The 21,572-nt window shown below is 36.5% G+C and overlaps 1 protein-coding gene across 8 annotated transcripts in view; it reads left to right on the plus strand.

Annotated features, from left to right (window-relative positions):
* Igfals_6 (nyctalopin) overlaps window positions 1–21,572 on the plus strand; it is a 213,783-nt gene that overhangs the window by 152,200 nt on the left and 40,011 nt on the right. For 7 of the 8 annotated variants that reach the window (XM_054233269.1, XM_054233264.1, XM_054233266.1 and 4 more), the window contains one exon: window positions 11,171–11,267. The gene's annotated coding sequence lies outside the window, so the exon portion shown is untranslated. Of the gene's footprint in view, window positions 1–10,774; window positions 10,978–11,170; window positions 11,268–21,572 lie in introns of those variants that run through there. The other variant, XM_054233270.1, reaches the window with a different exon arrangement.

The following is a 21,572-nucleotide window of genomic DNA, read 5'->3' on the forward strand; positions in this document are numbered from 1 at the left end:
CTTTAACAACACATCGCTCACGATTGACAACTCAAGCGCCGCGTTGAGATAGTAAAGTGTCATCTTAAAAATATACACCGTTAGCAAGACGCTTACAATCAATCTAATGAAGTGTGTCAATGCGAAGAATCCAAAAAGTATTCAAATAAAAAAAATAGCCAATGCAGCAGGCATCAAGTTGCCACACCGAAAAAACGCCACACAAACAAAATTAAATCTATCAAAAATGCCATAAAAATCACTTTAACAATGTCATAAAATCGCTGTGCAGGCAAACACGAAAAAACCCGGTGACGGTGAGAGCAGCAAATTTAGGACACAAATCGAACGGCACGCACGACGCACAGAAGCCTTTGCGGCGTTGAAGTGAGTGTAGAAGGTGGCCGCGCGCAACGTTGCGCTCGGACCAGTTGCAAGCATTTTTATGGCATACTATAAATTGCTTTCTAAATAGACTATAAAAACGTTTTAACAAATGAAAATATTGAATTGAATTCCAATGTGGACGAAACGTGCTTGTCAGCAAAGTAGCAAAACGTCGAGGGGGAAAACATGTGAAAGAAGAGTAAAAATAGATTAAAAAAATATATAAAAGAGTGAACTTTAAACGCAAGAAATGAAGAGCGGACAGTGCTAGTAGTAAGAGACATTCGTTGATAATGTTTTAAAAATGAAGAACACTCAAGGTCATAAGACATAATTTACAGAAACAAACACTGAACACAGTTTTGAGAGGTCTTTTAATATCTGCTAGACACATGTGATCATGATCAGATTTCTAAACTTTAATAGACGTCTGTTATTTGGAAAGAAAGTCCAGGGATTTAGAGTTTTATTTACTTTACTTTAGAAATATCTTTAAAGGATCTTTAAAAAATTGGATACCTGAAGCTTTAAAACATTTCTAAAGGTAAATAAATAGATGGATAAAAAGAAGAAGATAGGTTCCACGATCTCAAAATTATACTACGACAGTGCAGTCCGCGGAGGTATATTGAGATTCTTGATTCTATTAGATATCAAACACGATTGTTTGCAAAACGAAGTACAAGATTAAGAACATACATGGTATGGAACTGTCTAAAGGTGTTATATCACATATCTAACATCGAATCACACCAAAATATCTTAATTAAGAACGTGACACTAGTAATATCATCGATACGATAAACAAAAAACAAGAAACATTGTACTGAGGAAGATAAATAGAATATTTGCTCTCTCAGTGGACTGAGCAAGAAGTAACGATGTATAAGAACTGGATGTTCATTCATTGATGGTGCAGGAAAATTGATCCTGACTTAGTTATATCGTCAAGCAATCTTAAAATGCTATTTTCCATTATAATTATTACTTCTAAAAATATTTTTCACATAATTTTTTCAAATTTTTGTTTTTTGATTTCAGTTTATTTTTAATTTAATTTATTTTCTGTATGTCAAAATGTCAGAAAACATATGATTGTGGCAGAAGAGCATAAAGCTTTCGGTGTGTTCAATGCGATCCATTGTAGTACATTTCACAACACCAGAAAATTTGAATGGTTTCAAGAACTGTATTGTAGTAAGGAACACCATTTGCTTTCAAACAAAATTCGGAACACCGGTGATACACATATGGTTTCTGAAACATACTACAATATGTACTACATGTCTGTCTCAGGTATTAAAATTCTATCAATTGAGAAGAGCTATGGAGTTTCAATCACATATTTTGTATATTTTCGATCTTTAACTGATCATATTAACACAATTCATGCCATACGAATAACTCCTGATCTTGTCTGGCGAATGGAGGAACTACGGACGGTTGATAGACTTTTAAGAGAAGTGTGGAACTGATTTGCCGTTCCTAAGGTCTCTCCGTGCTACGTCAACGAAGAGACTATAGTTTTCAGCCGGTCAAAGAGTATCAACTCGATAGCATTCTCACAAACTATATGGGGAGAAGAATTTAGAATTTACCATGGAAAGAAGTATAAATAAATATATTTATTGATCTAATTAAACCATACTCAAGAAACTAACAACTATATTAATACAACCGTAATCCTCAAATTTTTGTATAATTTCCACCGACTTCTGTATCAAAATGTCGCGCTTGTCACGCAGTACTCTATATAGCGACATGTTATAAGAATAAGTAAAATTCCAACAGTCTTACCCTTGTACCACACGCATGCCACACACAATTTCAATTTAAAGCGTAAATTTTCATATTTGAAGTTGTCAACGCTAATGCTCTCAGCAATGCGTATGACAACCATAAGACTAAGCAGTTGAACACAGCAAACGCTAGTAGGGGCCGCCATACAAGCAACTGGGGAGCCGTAAGTTAGCGCCATGGCGCTAATAATTCACGCAACATAACCGCCACACTTTGTCGCTCGGCGTTCATGCAGCGGTGTGCAGCAACGGTGCTTAGCTAATATCCATTTCCCCTTTTCGCACGAGCACACGTGCCGACGCTGCGTGATTTGAAGTGCCATTGAGGTGTGTGCGATTATATCGTCTATCCATTGACTGCAGACGTTTCGAGGTGGTTTGTTTTATTTAAGAAGGATGTAATCGCAGAAAATTACGTTTAGTTCTGCATTACAATTTACATTTGAGTTGTTCTCTTTAACAGCAAAGGATTATTTTTAAAACTCTTGTTACTTACTTGCTTCTTTATGTCCAGTGATCTGTATTAATCTGGTGCGCGTTTTGAGATATTTGTCGGATACCCTATCTTTTTGTTCCTCCTTCATGATTCTATAAGATTATATAAACATTATTTTAACACTTGGATGTGATCTTAGACCGAAATAATTTCCACCGATTTTATATCTTTGTCGTACTTGCCTCCTTATGTCAGTTATATATAATATGTATATAATATGTATATAGATAAAAATCTGAACTTAATCGGTTCCTCCCACCATAAACTGATTTATAATTTGTTAGGTTAAGTTGGACCGGTGGTCATTTGAACTTGATGTTTTTTCTGCTATAAAACTATAATTATTGGAAATTAAGATGGGGACCTTACTGAATAGTCAGCAGATACATTATGATATCTACTCCATTATTATTATATTTGGTAGATTTAGAAAGAAATGAGCTCGGTAGGAATTCAAAATCATCTTGAACTAAGTGGTTATTCCTTAAGTTCTTAGAGAAATTCTAAAAGGTACCAAACATTCATACTTAAATTTTGGACTTGTGATGCTTTGAATTATTCAATAACAAGTAAGAGAATGGGCGTGATTGATCTCACATTCTTAGTGTAAGGTGTATATTTTTAATATTCGATCTTGCGGAAGTTAATATTTTCAAAATCAGGAAAAGTGAAAGATCGATTAACCTGTAACTTAACTATTTAGCTATAAATCTGTAAAAAGTAGATCTGTTTAAGTGCAAACTGATCTCCGGTCCGGTCAGTTTTGGTGATAAATAACGTATTTTAAAGATTTTGTCATTATTTGCCAAAACTGACTAAATATGGCGAATGTAGCACATATCTCTTGTTCAACCGATTGTTCAGATAAAGGAGATTGTGCTTTAATTCCAACAAAAACTGGATAACCAAAATTCGTGATATATTTACGCTTTATATAAGAAATGTGAGTACTGATATTATTCTGGATCGGCCGCCTATAACGTATATTTTTCATATGATTCTTCAGATATGAGGTCCTGCTCTATAGCTTCTTCAACAAAAAAGCTAAGAACAAGATAATTTGAGTTACTTACTCGATATACTAGTCAAAGAATGAAAATCATTGTGGTTAGAATAGAAAGAGAAAAATATTTAATTTTATTTAGTACAATAAAGCTTGGAAAAATAATTTTAATCGGTCTTAAATATGAAGATAGTTTCATAACAAAATTTTTTTTTTCTGCTTATTTCATCCTACCTTTCCAATATATACACATATCGGTTCATTTCCTTTATTTCTACATGTCACAAAACAAATTTCTATGAAAAGAAAATTTATAACATAACGGCACTTACATATAAACATATTTGTAGTCGCACTTTTACGATTTGCTATTCATTTGGGGCATACCCTCTTTCGTGCAATATGTGCAACACGGCCGACACACGCTTGCAAAGCACGTTCACAGCTACACTATTTGCCACATTCTTGCAACACACCTAAAGCTCCCTTTGGCTGGAGTCGCGACAGCGCCACTAAAGGGTCCATAAATACTGAAAAGAAGAAAAAGAGATGAATAAAAGATAAAAAATTGAAAAATGCAACAGCAAAGCAAATGAAAAGAAGTGTGTGGAAAAAAGTAAAGCAAGTTGCATGCAACGATGATGTACTGGAATTCTTTTTATGTGCGCGTGCCATTGTTGCAGCAACAGCATGTCGACGGTGATGATGCCGCGTGCAACTATAAAAGTGCAATGCCATCGGCGGCGATATCAGCGCGAAATAGCATTTATGTACAGTTATTTGCCACAAATAGTTAGGCAGCAACGCGACAGGGGCAAATAAACATAAGCATGTGTAGCAGACGCTTAAATGCGCTATTTTTGCCACATTATACATGCACTTAAGCGCATACGCAGGCGATGATGTTGCAACAACACCCAACTAACGGGGGCTGCGCGGCATATACAAAACCATTAAATGCATATCTACTTATTGCTTGCTGCGTGTGCATGTGTGGCGGTATGTGGCATGCATATTTTTTTGCACATGTTGCATGTGGCATAGTCACACGTTGCAGATACAAAAGTACATATGTAGTAGGCACACCTAAGGCAGCGCGCACAATAAACGAAGTCTGGCTAGCTTGCCACGTTTGGCGCTCCCACACATGCAGGCCGATGTTGTACAAATACACAGAATCATTTTGCTGCGTGTTGCAAGCACTTTCATTGGCTTTCCTTGGCTGCTCTGTTAGACTATTTTACTTACATTTATGTTTTGTAATTTTCATCATTGCCGCATTTTGTGGCATTACGACGCCACCGTGTTGACAATGTTGCAACACTTCCAAGTAAGTCGCACATTCATCTCGCCTTGCCACATACAAACATGCAAGCATATTTATTGGTATTGTTCGTGCAACTTATTCAATATTTTGCTTTGTTACACACTGTTGTTGTTGTACATTTTTTTGTTGTTTTGTAACATTTTTTTTATTTTGTTGTTATTGCCCTCGTTTATTGTTATGATTTTGTTGTTGCACGTGTGGGCGCGTCTTTGTGCCTTGAAATGGTTAAACATGCTTTTGCAACAGCACATTTTCAAATACACGCAACTTGCCGCAGACAGTTAATTTAAACTGATTTCATGTTGATAGCGCGAATATTGCAATGTCTGCTTGCCGCTTGCCACGTTTGTCAGTGTGAAAGCATTTGTTATGATGACAGCACACACACACACATACACACTCTCAGATGAAAGTGGCGCGTTTCGAGTGCGCGAAATTATTGCAGGAAATGCATTTAATATCTTACCGTTAGGAGTGTCTGTACTTTATGGCCGCAACTAATGTGGCGTTTTTCAATTGAAATGGGTCACAGGCGTGCTGAAGCGCTGGTGCGTGTGTGTACAGGGTGTGTCAATTGAATTCAGATACTAGTGGTTTGTATTACACCCAAGAATATTCAATCAACGCGATGTAATTATTTTATCGCCTGAAGGTTTATTTGCCTTTAGTCTTCTTCTCATTTACTAAAGATACTTTACTCGAACAGTGCTTATCTTATCTGGCCTCCACGACTCTTACTTGTAAGTCCGACGTCCCCGGGAAATATATTTGATGTATAGACACGCTCTTTGAATCTTTTTGGAAGCTGAAGATGCATCATCATTTTTGTGACCTCTAGTTAAATATAATTCAGTTTTATTGAATTGTTCAGCGTAATTTTTTCAGAAAGAAACTACAACCATTACCTCTACGAGTTCGAGGAACCTTGATATAAAGATGATTAAGCTAGAAAGTGTCGAGATACCGAAGTAGTGGCCCCAAGGAAACTTAAAAGGATTCATACGTACGGTAAGGTAACGGGTGATTTTTTAAGAGCTTGATAACTTTTTTTAAAAAAAAAACGCATAAAATTTGCAAAATCTCATCGGTTCTTTATTTGAAACGTTAGATTGGTTCATGACATTTACTTTTTGAAGATAATTTCATTTAAATGTTGACCGCGGCTGCGTCTTAGGTGGTCCATTCGGAAAGTCCAATTTTGGGCAACTTTTTCGAGCATTTCGGCCGGAATAGCCCGAATTTCTTCGGAAATGTTGTCTTCCAAAGCTGGAATAGTTGCTGGCTTATTTCTGTAGACTTTAGACTTGACGTAGCCCCACAAAAAATAGTCTAAAGGCGTTAAATCGCATGATCTTGGTGGCCAACTTACGGGTCCATTTCTTGAGATGAATTGTTCTCCGAAGTTTTCCCTCAAAATGGCCATAGAATCGCGAGCTGTGTGGCATGTAGCGCCATCTTGTTGAAACCACATGTCAACCAAGTTCAGTTCTTCCATTTTTGGCAACAAAAAGTTTGTTAGCATCGAACGATAGCGATCGCCATTCACCGTAACGTTGCGTCCAACAGCATCTTTGAAAAAATACGGTCCAATGATTCCACCAGCGTACAAACCACACCAAACAGTGCATTTTTCGGGATGCATGGGCAGTTCTTGAACGGCTTCTGGTTGCTCTTCACCCCAAATGCGGCAATTTTGCTTATTTACGTAGCCATTCAACCAGAAATGAGCCTCATCGCTGAACAAAATTTGTCGATAAAAAAGCGGATTTTCTGCCAACTTTTCTAGGGCCCATTCACTGAAAATTCGACGTTGTGGCAGATCGTTCGGCTTCAGTTCTTGCACGAGCTGTATTTTATACGGTTTTACACCAAGATCTTTGCGTAAAATCTTCCATGTGGTCGAATAACACAAACCCAATTGCTGCGAACGGCGACGAATCGACATTTCACGGTCTTCAGCCACACTCTCAGAAACAGACGCAATATTCTCTTCTGTACGCACTGTACGCATTCGTGTGGTTGGTTTAATGTCCAATAAAGTAAACTGAGTGCGAAACTTGGTCACAATCGCATTAATTGTTTGCTCACTTGGTCGATTATGTAGACCATAAATCGGACGTAAAGCGCGAAACACATTTCGAACCGAACACTGATTTTGGTAATAAAATTCAATGATTTGCAAGCGTTGCTCGTTAGTAAGTCTATTCATGATGAAATGTCAAAGCATACTGAGCATCTTTCTCTTTGACACCATGTCTGAAATCCCACGTGATCTGTCAAATACTAATGCATGAAAATCCTAACCTCAAAAAAATCACCCGTTATATACTTCCATAAGCATTGAGGTATTCCATTTCGTGTCAGTCGCTGAGAAAATATGTTAATCAGCTTTATTCACTTTAGTTGGATGAATGTTTCGAATTTCTTGAGATTTTGTGAGGCGAAAAGACCAAACAATGAAGTCCTTCATAAGATGGAATTAATTTTAAATTAATTAAATATTTCCCTTCACCAAAATCTTGCGTTAAATCGTTGATAACTAAAGTAAGATTCCTATTTGCCTATAATCAATATTAAACTACTAGAAATATTAATATTTACTTTTGAATACCTCGCTGCACCTCAAAAAAACATCTAAAACCGCACAGCGCCGCTGTCACTAGTCACTTGTCACGCGTCACTTTACACTCTTTGCGCCTTTTCAAAGTCACACACTATGTAAGTCCCTTAAGCCAACAAGCTCACCGTTAAGTCCTCACGCTTTAATTGCTTTCATATTTGCAAAACATATTTGAAATTTCCTAAGGTATGGCATAGAAGCCATCATACAACCCACACGAAATTCACGTTGCACTGTTTATTGTTGTTGTTTCGTGTGCGCATTTCAAGTACAATAACAATGCTGACAGCATTTAAAGTGTTTCAGCTTGAGTACTTGATGTGCGCAAAATGCTGCCGCTGACGATCTCCCACATTTTTGGCATACTCCGAGAGGTACGCTACTTTAAGTACGCGTGTGCATAAGAAACAGGGTGGTGCGAAAAGAAGTGTCATGAAATGAAGTGAGGTCTAAATTACTAAACTAATTTTTCCATCGCTCTTAGGCAAGTAACTCCCGCGAGTTGAGTCAATTGATCAATCAACAAGAGATATCTTTGATGATTACTTAAATTTCTTACCGAATTTCTTGGAGAAAATCCTCATGGCTTTGTCTTCATTAGAGATCGATCTAAAAATGAAAGTTCTCAGATCAAGTAAACTTCATAGTCGTCAATAGTCCGAAAACCTGGTGGACTTTCATAAAATAAATAAATATCTGCTTTTATTCTATAGATGGTTGAAGCTCACTCCTTATTCATTCCTCTTTTCACCCACTCCTCTCCTCACTTGCTTCCTGAAATCCACCATATCTCACCTGCCACTTGTCTTGACTGCCGCTGCACTTAGCGCTGCTTCGCTGACATACTCCAATGTTATTACGTCGTCTTGCTGCGCTAAATGTCAGTCGGTTGACGCGAATCGCGGCGAACATGTGTCATGTACTGCTTAAATATAAAATTGTGCAACATACGCTTGCAACACCACCAACTCTCCTGCTGCTTGACACATTTTAATGTTACTATTTACTCTTATCTGCAACACTCTTCCCCACCACCGTAGAGAGCCTAGCTGCCTGCCATTTGTATGCGGCGCCTGTAGCAATAACCTTGTAGCGTGTTGTATGTGGCATGCGCTTAAGTGTGCGTAGCCGCTATTTACGTTGCTGTCAGCCAAACTGACATGACTAAAGACTCAATGGCAGTTTACGCGACTGATGCTTGAAGGTTTGTGGTTTAGTTGATGGTGGTTTAAAACAAGAATTAACAACAATCGCAGAAGCCACAGAATGTTTTAAAGTAGCAAGTTTTTTCTACTCTGCCACCGCATAGTTCAGCGACTTATTGACTTTATCTGCAAAATTAATCTCAACGTGAGTGTACCAGCCGCCTTCTTGTGGCAAGAAATCAGTTCAAGTGTGACTTCTTGTAATCGAATTAAAATCAGTGCGATATGCGCCAACACCCGGGTCCATGGTGGACTTCAACAAGCGCCACGCCATAAATAATTGAGTGGAGTGAAGAGCAGCAGCATCAAAGAAAAAATAGGAAATTTAATCAATACAACAACTCATTCAGCGTTCCTTCTTCCAACCCTGTTTTATTATTTCTTTTTATTACTTTTATTCTTACAAATTCCACGCGTCACAACGACTTCGCAGCCTGACTCGCCGGCACTTCTGCTCTTTTTTATTTCTTCTACTCATTTAAACTTCGCTCTCCAAGCAAAACCGGCATCTGTCTTTTCCCAGCTATTGCTCGATTTAAATTGTAATGATTTCATTTCATTTGCCGTACACACCCCAAAAGCCGGCTGGCGCGCACTGCACAGCCGTCTTCACTGAGAATGGTAAATAAAAACGCGCGGTAGTGGAGCACGTCGTGCGCACCCATCATTAAAAATCAACGCGACTGACTGCATACTTGTTCCCCCGCTCTCCTGGCAACTCAAATACAACACTGTCTGCGGCACTTCGCTCGTAGTTCGTTCGATCTCGTGCGCTCGATAACAGCCAATTTGCAGTAGCGTCCGGTCGTCAACTTTAACTGTGCAACGTCTGCTTTATTTCGCTTGCACTCGACTTCCTGCTTGTTGGTCTCTGCTGCGTCTGCTTAATCTTTGCTAGGAGCTTTCTTCGAGTTAGTATGTGGTTTTTTTTTGCGGCTTTCTCCAGCCAGTCGACGGGTCTGCGAGTGTCGATGAAACCGCGATAAGGCGCACAAACTGAAATTGAGCTGCCGAGTTGAATTGCTTTCCTCGCATTGCTACGTGTACGTACGTTGTAGATTTAAGTGATATTTCTTTTACTGGGGGATATATAATTAGGGTGGTACTTAATTGTAAAGAAAGGATAAACATCAAGTTTTCAAATTCTGTATCTTTTAAATCACGTATTCGTGGTGAATTAAGGATTGGTTTTGGATTGTAATCTTGAATCCGAATAACAGTTTTAATACCAAGTCCTCTACTGTAGGTCGGTAAATACCAATTTTTTGACTTCTCGTAAGACAGTCGTATCATGGACGCCTACTTAATTACGAGAAAATAATAATAAAGTTAAAATCTAACGACCCATTTGAGTCACAGATTGGGGAAATCCGGTTTTGAATTACATTATGCAACCCGGAAGGCAATTTAGATCCTCGACTGCAGTAACTCTTGATGCGGCAAAGAATAATTTTATTTCTTCTTATAAGACAGTCTTAAGTTGGGCTTCTAGTTAGTTGTGGGCAAATCATAAAACGTTTAAAATCCATCGCCCAATATGAGTCACAGATTCGGGAGATCCAGTTTTGGATTGGTTTCTTCAATCCGAAGAAGAATTTAGATACTAAATCTTCGACTGTATAAATACTGGATTCGGTAAATATCCGGGTTTGACTTATCACAAGACAGTCTTAACTTTGATCCCTGTACGAAATGACCCAAAAGTCTCCAGAATTATATTAACGATTTAGATTTTTACATCCCACACTAATATACATACATACCCACAAAAAAACATTCGCGAAGTGCTGCGAAGCAGAGTAGAAATCAAATTATGAAATTCACGACCGTGTCGGACACACAGATTAGAAACAGATTAAGACGAGATAAAGAAATTGCTTACATGGATTGTGCAGAGTGAAGTGGCGTGGGGCCTAGCCAGTTGTTGGGGGAAAATAAGATGAGTTACAGACGCTTATATATGATTAGGCGTGTGGATTTGTTGGCAGTCAGGAAAAGGCAGTTTAAATTCAATGTCATGGCAAACGATGATATTGACTAACCGACCGCACTAATCGGCGCAATGACAGCACGCTTTGCGATAACTAGGGAGCGAGCGACATACGAACGCTTGTCAGCGAGGAGAGTAGAGGAGTTTTATGATTGCAGAGTGGAGTGATGGGTTTTATTTTATTGTTTATTTCTGAGTGACATGTTCAATTTAATTTTGTTTTGGTTACTATTTTTTAGATTTTATATTTAATATTTTATCAGATTATTATTTGACACACTTTTTTATCAAAAAAATTGTATTTCTCCCTCCCTCTTTATTTCATAATCAACTATATTAATCATTCTACTTCTTTCAATTGCAGTACTTCCAACATCATCGAGTCTTAATCGACATAAACTAATTACAAATTTGGCATGTGCTCAACCTTCAACGTTCTCAACAAATATCTCAAGCTTGCGGTAAGTTTATACTGAATCTTAATTGTTTATTTAACTGCTCAAGACATTTAATCGATATAGTGAGATGGGTAGGAATGCTTACGCCGCAAATTTATATATACAAAACTTTGAGATAAGTTCAAAAAATATCAGGATTAATCTTTTCCTGTTTTTTTAGAGGATGGGTTGGTTAGTTCTTCCTGACAGTGGTATTCTTCCCAATGGGAAGCTTTCTTCATTTTAGAAATATCATTCATTGAGCCCTTCAAATATGATCATAGTTTTCGATACCTTGTACTAAATTTCTAAGAATATCCGACATTAATCATGAACACGTTTAATAAACGTTGCTTCCTAATAATTCTATAAATTTATTCTTATAGTACTCGCGAACACTCTTCTCGAACATATTTTTTGTTTCGATAAATTATAGGCAGTGTAATAAAATACTCATCAAATAATTATTTATGTTTCAAGATGAAAAATAGCCCCAGAGGATTAAATATATGTATGTATCTACTTTCCTATTGGACGATCTTATCTTTTTTTGGTACAAAGTGCACAGAAAAAATTATTAGTATTCTAAATAGATCCCTTAAATAAAATCTAGCTTGCGGATAAGGTTTATTTCAAGGTCCTTTACGGTGATATCATCTGTTACTTTCTTATCATTTGAAAATATAAATTTAAAGTATGTAAAATATATAAGCACATGATGGGGTTCTGTGATCTAAGTATTGTAGCGGATCAATTTCGAACGAGATTAAAAGGCAATACTCGTTGCTAGGCAGTCAATATAAATTTCTCCAGAATTGCGATAAATTTCTCATGTGATATTTTGCTTCACAATTTACTATTAGACTGGTAGAAAGTATATTAGTCCTTAGAGTTTACTTCCATTGACTCTGCCATATTTTTTTGGGTTTTAGCTCAACTGAAGAATTATTTATTATGAGCTAAATAATTAGTCAGTGTACATATGTAGATGTTTTACTCTAAATCTTTACAAGTTTTGTCTATCTTCTCTCTAATGCTTGCCCTGCATTCTTCTCGTATAATTTTCTATACAAGTTTTCATTTTGTGTACATAACATAGAATTTTCAACGAGTTTATTAAATAGGTCTACCAAAATTGTGTATAATGCTCCGTCTTGTTTATTTGAAGTTCATTATTCTACATATTTTTTAATTAATATATGAAATTATTTACTGAGGCGGAAGCTACTGAAAATCTTTTCAAATTATTTCTCTCAGTGTACTCTATTAAATTGTTAAAAACTATAAATTTCCGCTTAATATTTTACTATTTATTTCAAGCAGGATCGAAACTGCATAATTTTCACCTGTCTTATGAATGATACTTGTTCTATCCTCATCCACTACCACTCTTTACTCTCCAACGAACTATATTCTTTAATTGTTGTAGTTATTTTTTCAATCTTCCTCCGCTGACCTTGCTCAGCGATTTCGCATTGCCAATAGAACACTCAATAAATCACACGTAAATATCATTAAAATTCAACACAAATTTTCCATTTACTTAAACGACAACGCCGCAAGGGTTTCACAACGGATCAAACTATAACAACAGAGTCAAGGTTGATTGATAGAGAAAAAATAAATATATTTGCGGTGAACTAGTTTGTCAACTTTCGCTGCTAGACACACATGTGTACATATGCAAATTTTCCTGTAAATGTAGTTATTTGCACTCAAACTGCAGGCGAAAAGTTGAAACATGAAAGGGAATATTAATAATTTGCATGCGACGAAAAAGTAAGATAAATAAAAGTTCACAACTTTTTGACAACCAAAAGTGGTGAATCAAATTTGAAGAAAAAAAAAGTGAAATTTAAAGCTCATGTGTATTTGTTCCGTTTTTTAGTTTAATATTTTTCAAATTTATTTGATTTTGCTTTTTGCTGTGCTCATATTTCACATTGCATGCCCCCGGGCGGAATTGGCGGAAACTTTTGCATGTGGAAATGCAATTTTTAGTGAGTGTGTCGACGCAGTAAGATTGCAACGGCAACACGAACTGCTAGAACAACAACAAAAACAATCACAAAACCACAAAACAAATAATAATACAGTTAACTCAATTCTAATTCACGCGCGGCAAGCGCTACACGCCAAACGCCAAACGCGCCACACGACAGTAACTGCTTTACTGCTTTTATTTTTGTTGTTGTTAAACAAAATGTTCTTCTCTTGTTGTTTTTGTTATTATTCCTCACAAAACTAACTGAATTTTCTTCTAGTATTTCACTAAAGTAAACCTACTGCTTGCCACATCCACACAGCACCTTGTCAGCCCTTCCCCGCGTGCGCTGCCACCTCACTTCTCACAAGTGCTTGTTGTAAATTTGTTTATCATGACTTTGTTCTAGTGCGCTTTTATGGCATGTGGCAGGAGTTTGGCAATTGGCATTTCGTATTCGTTTTGCCACCTTACAAGTCACTTTCGTTGCGGTTAGTTTTATTGTTATTGTTGTAGTTGCTGTTGCTGTGTTATTCCTTCAGTTTGCATCAGTTACCACCCACTAGTTAGTTTATTTTCCTAGTTTTTTGGTAAAAATTTCTACGAAAAGTGGGTTAGTGTAACTTTGCACGCTCGTGCGCCTTGGGTAGGAGAGCGCAATTTACTTTCACTTGAATTTTTAATTTTGGCGAAATTGTAGCAAAATCTGTGTTGGCAATTTACGGAGAGTGTGGATTTTAGTGATTTCTTCAAAACGATTTTTGTTTTGATCTAGACTTCCAAGCTCGGGTTAGATGGTTTTGAAGACTAGACTAAAACACAGATTAGATTAGACGTTGAAATCATACTTCTTTTGGTCAATTTATTTATATTTCCACAGGACCGATACTGTGATCCAGCAGAGCTTGGAGGTATCCCATTAACACCAGCAATTCAAGAGGATTTTCTATAAATATTAGATTCATTCATTCAGGAACTAAAGATCTGTAGATTTTTCATGATCAACTTCAGTGTCTAATTTGGTATAGATAATCCCTAAAACTTCTAATTTTTCGAAAAAACGAAAAACTCGAAGAAACAACTTACTGTATTATTCGATAACCTGAGAGACAAAATGGCAGAATTATAAGATTTTTTTTGTAAATATTACAGATCTTTGCGAGAAGAGTCTTCGGATGGTTCTGAAAATAGATCGGAATCGGTTTTATGGACCAAACCGTATTGAGAACGATACTGAGTCATGAAAAAATCAACTATCATTAACGTAGAGAAGAGTTAGAGAAGTCATAAGTACCGATCTATGTATCTATGGTCGATTTGAGAGCTTCTCTGAGACTTCCAAAGCTGTTCAAATAGATTTTCTTCTTGTCCTTATACTTTCACCTGGTAACCTGCACTGTGTACAAAAGCACTAAATTTTTACTTTCTAACCTCATACACTTTTCTAAACTTTACTACTGCTGTGTTGAGAATTAAAATTTTACGTAAAATAAATCTTCATTTTCGACCACAAAATCCGAAAAATGGAAATTGTCATTTTGCCAAAACAAATTCGTCGTCTAATCCCTAAGTCCTAAAGTAGAGTAAAGTTCACGCTTAAGCTACAGAAATGCAAACAGTCACACTTACCGTTATTTACGCAGTTTTGCACTTAAGCTTGCGATTTATCACAAACAAAAATTTCACTTTCTCGCTCTTTAACAGAAGTAGTAGTCTTCCTCTAACTCTTATTTGCGCTCTCTTTTTCTCACTCTTTCTTTTTCTTTCTCTCTCTCTCTCGTTGAGTTTACTCAAAAGTCTTCATGCTCAACTTTACTACTTTACGAAATTTAGATCACCTTTCTACTGTCCATAAATTTGCCAAAAACTAACACGGCACTCTTTAGTTCTAACGGTACTGAATATACCCAACCACTGTTGATGGACTAACTCCCTCTCTTACTCACTCGTAATTTCTCTAAACTTTCACCTGATTTTAGTCGTCTTTTTGTTGTCCGAGCGGGTAAAAGTTGCCAGCATTTCCGTTTTATGACTGCCTGGCAACAACAACACCTGTAAGGTAGCACTTTTACTTCCTTCGAATTGTTTATTTGTTGTTCTTGTTTTTTGCTTTTTGTGTACTACGGAGTGTACTCCTCAAGCTTTCCGTGTGTCCCTGTGCCGAATTCACGTTTCTCTGTTTGTTTGTTCGCCTGTTTGCCATTTTGCCGCTTGTTAGTGTGACTTTCTTATTCAGTTTGCTCGTCGTGCTTCTGCAAATTTTCCGTTACTCGTTAACTGCCAAATATATATGTATCTGTGTGTGTGTGTGTGCGCTTTGGGTGCTGTTGCTATTGTTGTGGCCCAAATGTCATCAAAAAGTTTTATTCGAAATTTAAGTGAAATTTCTGCTGCATGACGATGACATTTTAAAGACTTTCGAGTGTAGCCTTTTAGTCTTTGGCGTAAAGTGTGTAATCGGCTTTTAGGTGCTGTAATTTATGTGTGGTCAAAGCGGGGATGTGTATGTGGCGAAGGATGTAATGAAATTCCATTTAGTAGAGGGAAATTGTTGAAATTTTACACGAAAATACTGGATTTTGGACAAATGTTTTATATGTTGGAAATGAATGTCAGAAGCTTTTCTGGGAAGCATAGCGGTAAGTAAGTTAGACCAGTTCGGTACAGTAAAGCTCGATATTTTTTCTAAAAATTATCAATAGATTGATTTTTGATTTTAAAACCATTTTGGAAGTGCCACAAATATGAGATCTTAGCAAAAAGATTGTTCCTACTGTCAGTTTTGCGAATTGGTCTCAGTTAACTACTTTAGTCTTTACTCCAACCCTGGTGCTAGCACTGGATGATTAATTCATATATCATCAAGGCCAAATCATTCCTTCCTATACATCAGACAGAACGCCAAAAAAGATTAGACGATCCTAATACCTGAGTCTCATCATCGAAAGACGGGACTCTGAGCTAAAGACTGTTTCATGGTTAAGGATTGAGAACAATTTTCCAACAAGCGGTCTTCGCGGAAATCTACTAGAATTTTATCTTGCGATACCGGTTATACAATTTGGGATCCTACCTGTACTAGGTTTTCATAGTTCAAAGCTTTCGGACGAACTTGAACCCCAAACTGATGATGGTTGGTTATCCTGCATAACGAAATGTCTATATTTAAAACTCTAAATGTTTGAGATTTCGCACAATAGTAAGGTCATTTTATACTAAGACCGTATTCTTTGAATGATTCCTTCTTCAGATATTTATTTTTATATTTCTTTGTAACCATGTTTCATGAGTTTCTTCTTTGGAAAAACCATACTGAGAGAAATCATCTTGAGACTGAGTATGAGAGATGATTGAAATGAATTTTTCGTGATCTGTCGAAAAACATTGAACTTGACAGTTTTAGTACAAAAGTTTCAAAGAGGCTACCGAACATATAAAGCTGATTCTAAGATACATCCTACGAGATATTAGTCTTGGTAGTAATAAAACAAAAAAGTTAATAGGAAGGTGAATTTTATTATTTTTATTTCCTTTACCCTTTATTATTTTGTATCTCCTTATTATTTGCTCGTTCTAAATATTTATGTACATAAATATAGAAGATGTATCTCTAGTTATTTTCCGCTAGAAAAACTACACCTTCTCTAACACCTTCCGGGTATTTTCTACCTTCATTTTCTACATACATAAATTTTCATTTAAATTTGTCTGCAAATTAACCCAACGGTGGCCACAGACATGCCAGCGACAGCGGCAATGCGCAGCCTCTGATATTTTTACCCTTTTTATAGGCGATGCTGAGTTCATAATTTTTATCCTTTTTCGCATTTTTGCTTGGCACACATTGCCTGCCTGGAAGCGTGGCAGATTTTTTCTACTTCTTTGACGGAAATAAACAAACAAACTGCCTTTGCTCGCGCCGCCACTGGCTGTTGGTAGCTGTGTATACATATAGATATTACAGCAAGCAAAAAATAAAAAAATGCTAAAAAGTTACAAATAGAAAGCTCTAACCGTAAGAGATTGCAAAGGCTGATAACATTGAAAAAAGTTCCGTTTGCCAGGCGTTACAAAAATGTTTCATTTGTGCGCCACTGCCGCAACGCTTGCAACCTTTATAATCGGTCCGTGCCAAGTTAACTCTTACCGCGCCAGTGCTTTTTGCGCTGCCAACGTCGGTTATTGGCTTTGCGTCGACCAACGGCATGGTTTAACAGTCTGCCGCTGCTTGCTTTTTACACCGATCTTTACTGCTTTATTTGCCAAAAGCGCCTTATGCCTTAATAACTTTGTTTGGGTTTAAGTTGCCGCGCGGCACTAAGCTGATTTCTATACACACACTCAGGCGATTTTATATATCTTTAATGTGTGTACTCTTATCTACTCTCATACATATGAGCTTACAGCTTAATTTAGACCCAGTAGCACACTGACGTGCTTAATTACTTGGAAAGTTGGCTGTAAAATTCATACACTTGTACATAGGCGCAAGCGGAGTTGTTCTGTGCAACGAAATCGGTCAGCTTACTGAAGCATTAAATTGTTGGCTGTTAGCGCTATTAAAATGTTGCGACGGCGAGTACTAGACGAGAAAATATAATTATCTACCTTGATTGTTTAAATTTATTTTTAATAAATTTCCATGTAACGGGCCATTAAGGATAGATTTAAAGGCGCTTTCCATGAAGTAATCAAAAATTACTTGTCGCGGCGCCGGAAAAGGTATCTACATTAAAAATATTATGTTGACACATAATTTTTAATGGAATTCTGAACTTTTAAATTTAATCAGTCCCTAACAATTTTATTAAAAAATTTGGTCAATCGCTTGCTAGGTCGTAGAATTTCGGTTATGGTTTTGGGTTTTGAAATAGTGTCTACCTCCTCTATATGTCATTCTTAAATACATCTATTATTTCAAAGATAATAAGCCAATAATAAACTAAAAACTCGCTTTATGAGATCCCAAAGCTTTCACATTTGGCTGAGCTTTCATATAATTTTAGCTCTTCGTAAGATATTCGTGAGGTTTAAAGCTCTTCGTAATAATTCATGAAATCAGCCACGAGAGCATTTAATTAAATCAATTTACGTTTAATGTTACATGAAAATTATGGTCTTAGCTCAGGAGTTCGATTTGGTGCCATAAACCCTACCCATGGTTAGGAGTGATCTTATACCCAGAATATATACATCTACACTCAGAAAAATACTCATCTAAACACCTTGATTGTCATGAACAGATGAAGTTAAGCTGTATCCGATGAAAGTTCAAAAGTTCCGATTATGTATATGGGTGAGCTGCCCAATCCAGACGTGCGTTTATTTTAATAGTATCGATCAATAGATATTTTTTTTAAAGAATACCTCGAAACTTTTTATAGAAAACAAGACATTGAACATCCAACAAATAGCCTTTCCTGCTAGTCTCACCAATTGTTCGGCTGTCTAGCCACTATCAGATCGAAGACCAGGGACTATTTTTGCTTCTATCTTATAAGAAAGACATCAGCAGGAAGGGTCTCATTTTATCAATTAAAAATACCAAATGAGAAAAAGTCGTAGTTTCGTACAAAAAATAAATTTTCAACCATCTCACCGCACATTTCATAAATTACAATAAATTCACCGAAAAAGCTCATATAATTTACTCAATCAGGCGTGTCTTTTCTACTACACTGAACCAAGCCAAAGACGCATTCATGCAGCGCATAAACGAAATTGTCCGCCTGCACTTGACCCAAAGCACTCCAAAATCGATGCTGACCCACTTCCAAGCGACATAAATTAAAGTAAATGGAAAGAAAAAAATAGAAAAAAAGAGGAGTTAAAGGTGAAGCCAGCAGGTGCAGTGGTGCACTGAACTGGCTGACGTGGGCTGCAATAAAATTATTACATTTTAATTGGAAAATCATGAAAAAACGCGACGCTGGAAAATTACGCCAATGCAGCAATCAATGAGACGTATATGAGTAAAAGCTACTTAAAACGAACGGCTGAATGAACGCTGAAATGATGGTGTCGGTGATTGTGCACCGAGAGAGCCAGAAATAGGACAAGTAGAAGACTTAAGTGCGCTGACAGTTCAAGTTGTTGCACTGTAGGGAGAGAGCAAGAAGGTGAATTGGTGAGGCAGGCAGGCGGGTTTTGTAAAGTGCTCCGAAGAGCTTAGTTGAGGCGTGTGATTTTTGGGATTTTTTATTAATTTTTTTCTTTAGTATTTGAAGTAGAAATTATTATTACTTTGTTAAACGGTGCTTGTCTATGGCGCTGATAGACTTAGTATGCTTCAAGAAATTATTGAAAGGAAAATGAATTGAGTGAGCACAATTTGAGTAGAGAGCTTTTAAAGCTTTTGAAGATGTGCTTCAATTATTAAATATTAATTTCAAATATTAAATACAAAAGTAATTGAACACATATTCTCTGAGGGAATTTAAGTAAATTTGCACTGCATTTCAATGTACATTGACCCACAGTCTTAAAGAAAAACATAAACAAGCACTTGCGGCAGTGCATTAATTCTGGTCCCTTTGTAGAATCTGCAAAATCAGCGTGCAACATCTAAATTGCGGCATGCATATAAAAAATTGGCTGCAGTAAGTGTACTGCCAGCATTTAAGCGTAATATTTTCAAACACATATATAACTGCGTACAAGGCCAGCATTGCCAATAAAGCTTTGTGGCAGCGCTTACTTGCCGCATATTTTTCAGTTAGCGCGCTTGGCAAGCACATTTTTCTTATATTTGTTGTAATTGTTGTAGGTTTTAAACGTTTTTGCTTAAAATTTTACATTTATTTTTCTTTTTCAACTATTTTCTCCAACCAACTACTCAGTAGGTCCATTTAAAATGTTGGCAACACTCCTCGCATCAACATTTGTGCGCCACTGTTACTTCCTAAGTAGATTTATGTTTGCCGTAGTAAGTAGTTTTTGTTGCCAAAGCAACCTGTGCAAGAAATGCAGATGGCTGCAATTGCAGTTGGAATTACGACAGGCGCCGCAGTGCGTTAAGCAAAATACTGCATGTATTTGCCAAAAAAATAATAAAAATGTGGCAAGTTCATGTGGCATGTGAAAATTATTGCAAAAAAACGCATTAATGGCGGTACTGAAGTTCATTGATTAAATGAGGTTTTTTTAAACTGTTTTTTTCAGTGGTAGATTCAGGAGCTTTTAAGCATTCGTATGCAATTTGGTTTCGTTAGATATTTTGTTAGAAAAGCATATTGAAACATATTTGCGCAATCCCTAAAAAATTTCACACTTTTTGAAAATATATTTTAAAAAGCTCAAAAGCTTTAAGCTTGATAACACTTGTTTTAATATTAAAACTTTGGATTAAAACTTAGCAGTTGTAATGTAGCCAGTTACTAGTTATGATTAAGAACGAGCATTTTGAATAGATTAAAAAGCTAAATAAATCCATATGAACTATGGAAGCCGGAAGCTGTGGAGACTAAAATTGTATATCTATCTATTTAAAATTTATAAAAAATACTTGGAAATTATCATACATAATTGTAATTTTATAATTGAGAATACACAAAAAAAAGATGTTTTGGAAGAAGTGGTACCGGTATATATGTCTGAAACAAAAAGCTTAAAAGCTCATTTTGCATTAAAAAATTAAGCTTCCACAAACATTTTTAAATTCCCATAACTTTTCCTTCTTAACGTTAACTTGTCAGGTGATAAGTATTTTTCCGCGAATATTCGTGAAATAGTTTTCAAACAAAGCGCAAAAGGCTTTTTCAATATCACAGCTCAAGGTAAAGCTAGTGCTTCGGAGAGACATATACTCCTGAAAGTAAAAAAAAAAAAATAATTATTAAAAAAATCCTTTTCAACACTAGTCACTAAGAAACTTCATAAGCTTTTTTTCAGCAAACGCTGCCAGTACTTTATCATTTTCAGCTGCATATAAATATGTTCTTCTCAGCCTTTATTTCACTAAACCCGTGTTCTTTTTGTATTTATCTCTACATCATATATTTATTTTCTTTCCAGTCTCGCTCAAGTTTGCCTTAAACTTTCTTTTGCATACTTTGCGGCGATTAAAAGTTTTGTCGCACACATACATACCTATTTTGAATGTGTTTGTTGTAGTTGCAAATTTCATTTTTTCATATGCTGGCGCGCACCTGCAACTGAAGTCCTTTGCATATATGCAACGATATGAATTTATAAGCCAATCATCGCAAGCTCAATCTGTCTACCGGTTTTTTTTTTGGCAAAAAAAAAAAATAAAATAAAATAAAAAAGAAACCTGAACCAGCCACTAGCGCTCAATAACGGCCCGGTCAACTTTCCGACTCCATTTGATAAATGTGCAACCGTTG

This window comes from Zeugodacus cucurbitae, chromosome 6 (genome assembly GCF_028554725.1).
Source record: "Zeugodacus cucurbitae isolate PBARC_wt_2022May chromosome 6, idZeuCucr1.2, whole genome shotgun sequence".
NCBI classification, from domain to species: domain Eukaryota; kingdom Metazoa; phylum Arthropoda; class Insecta; order Diptera; family Tephritidae; genus Zeugodacus; species Zeugodacus cucurbitae.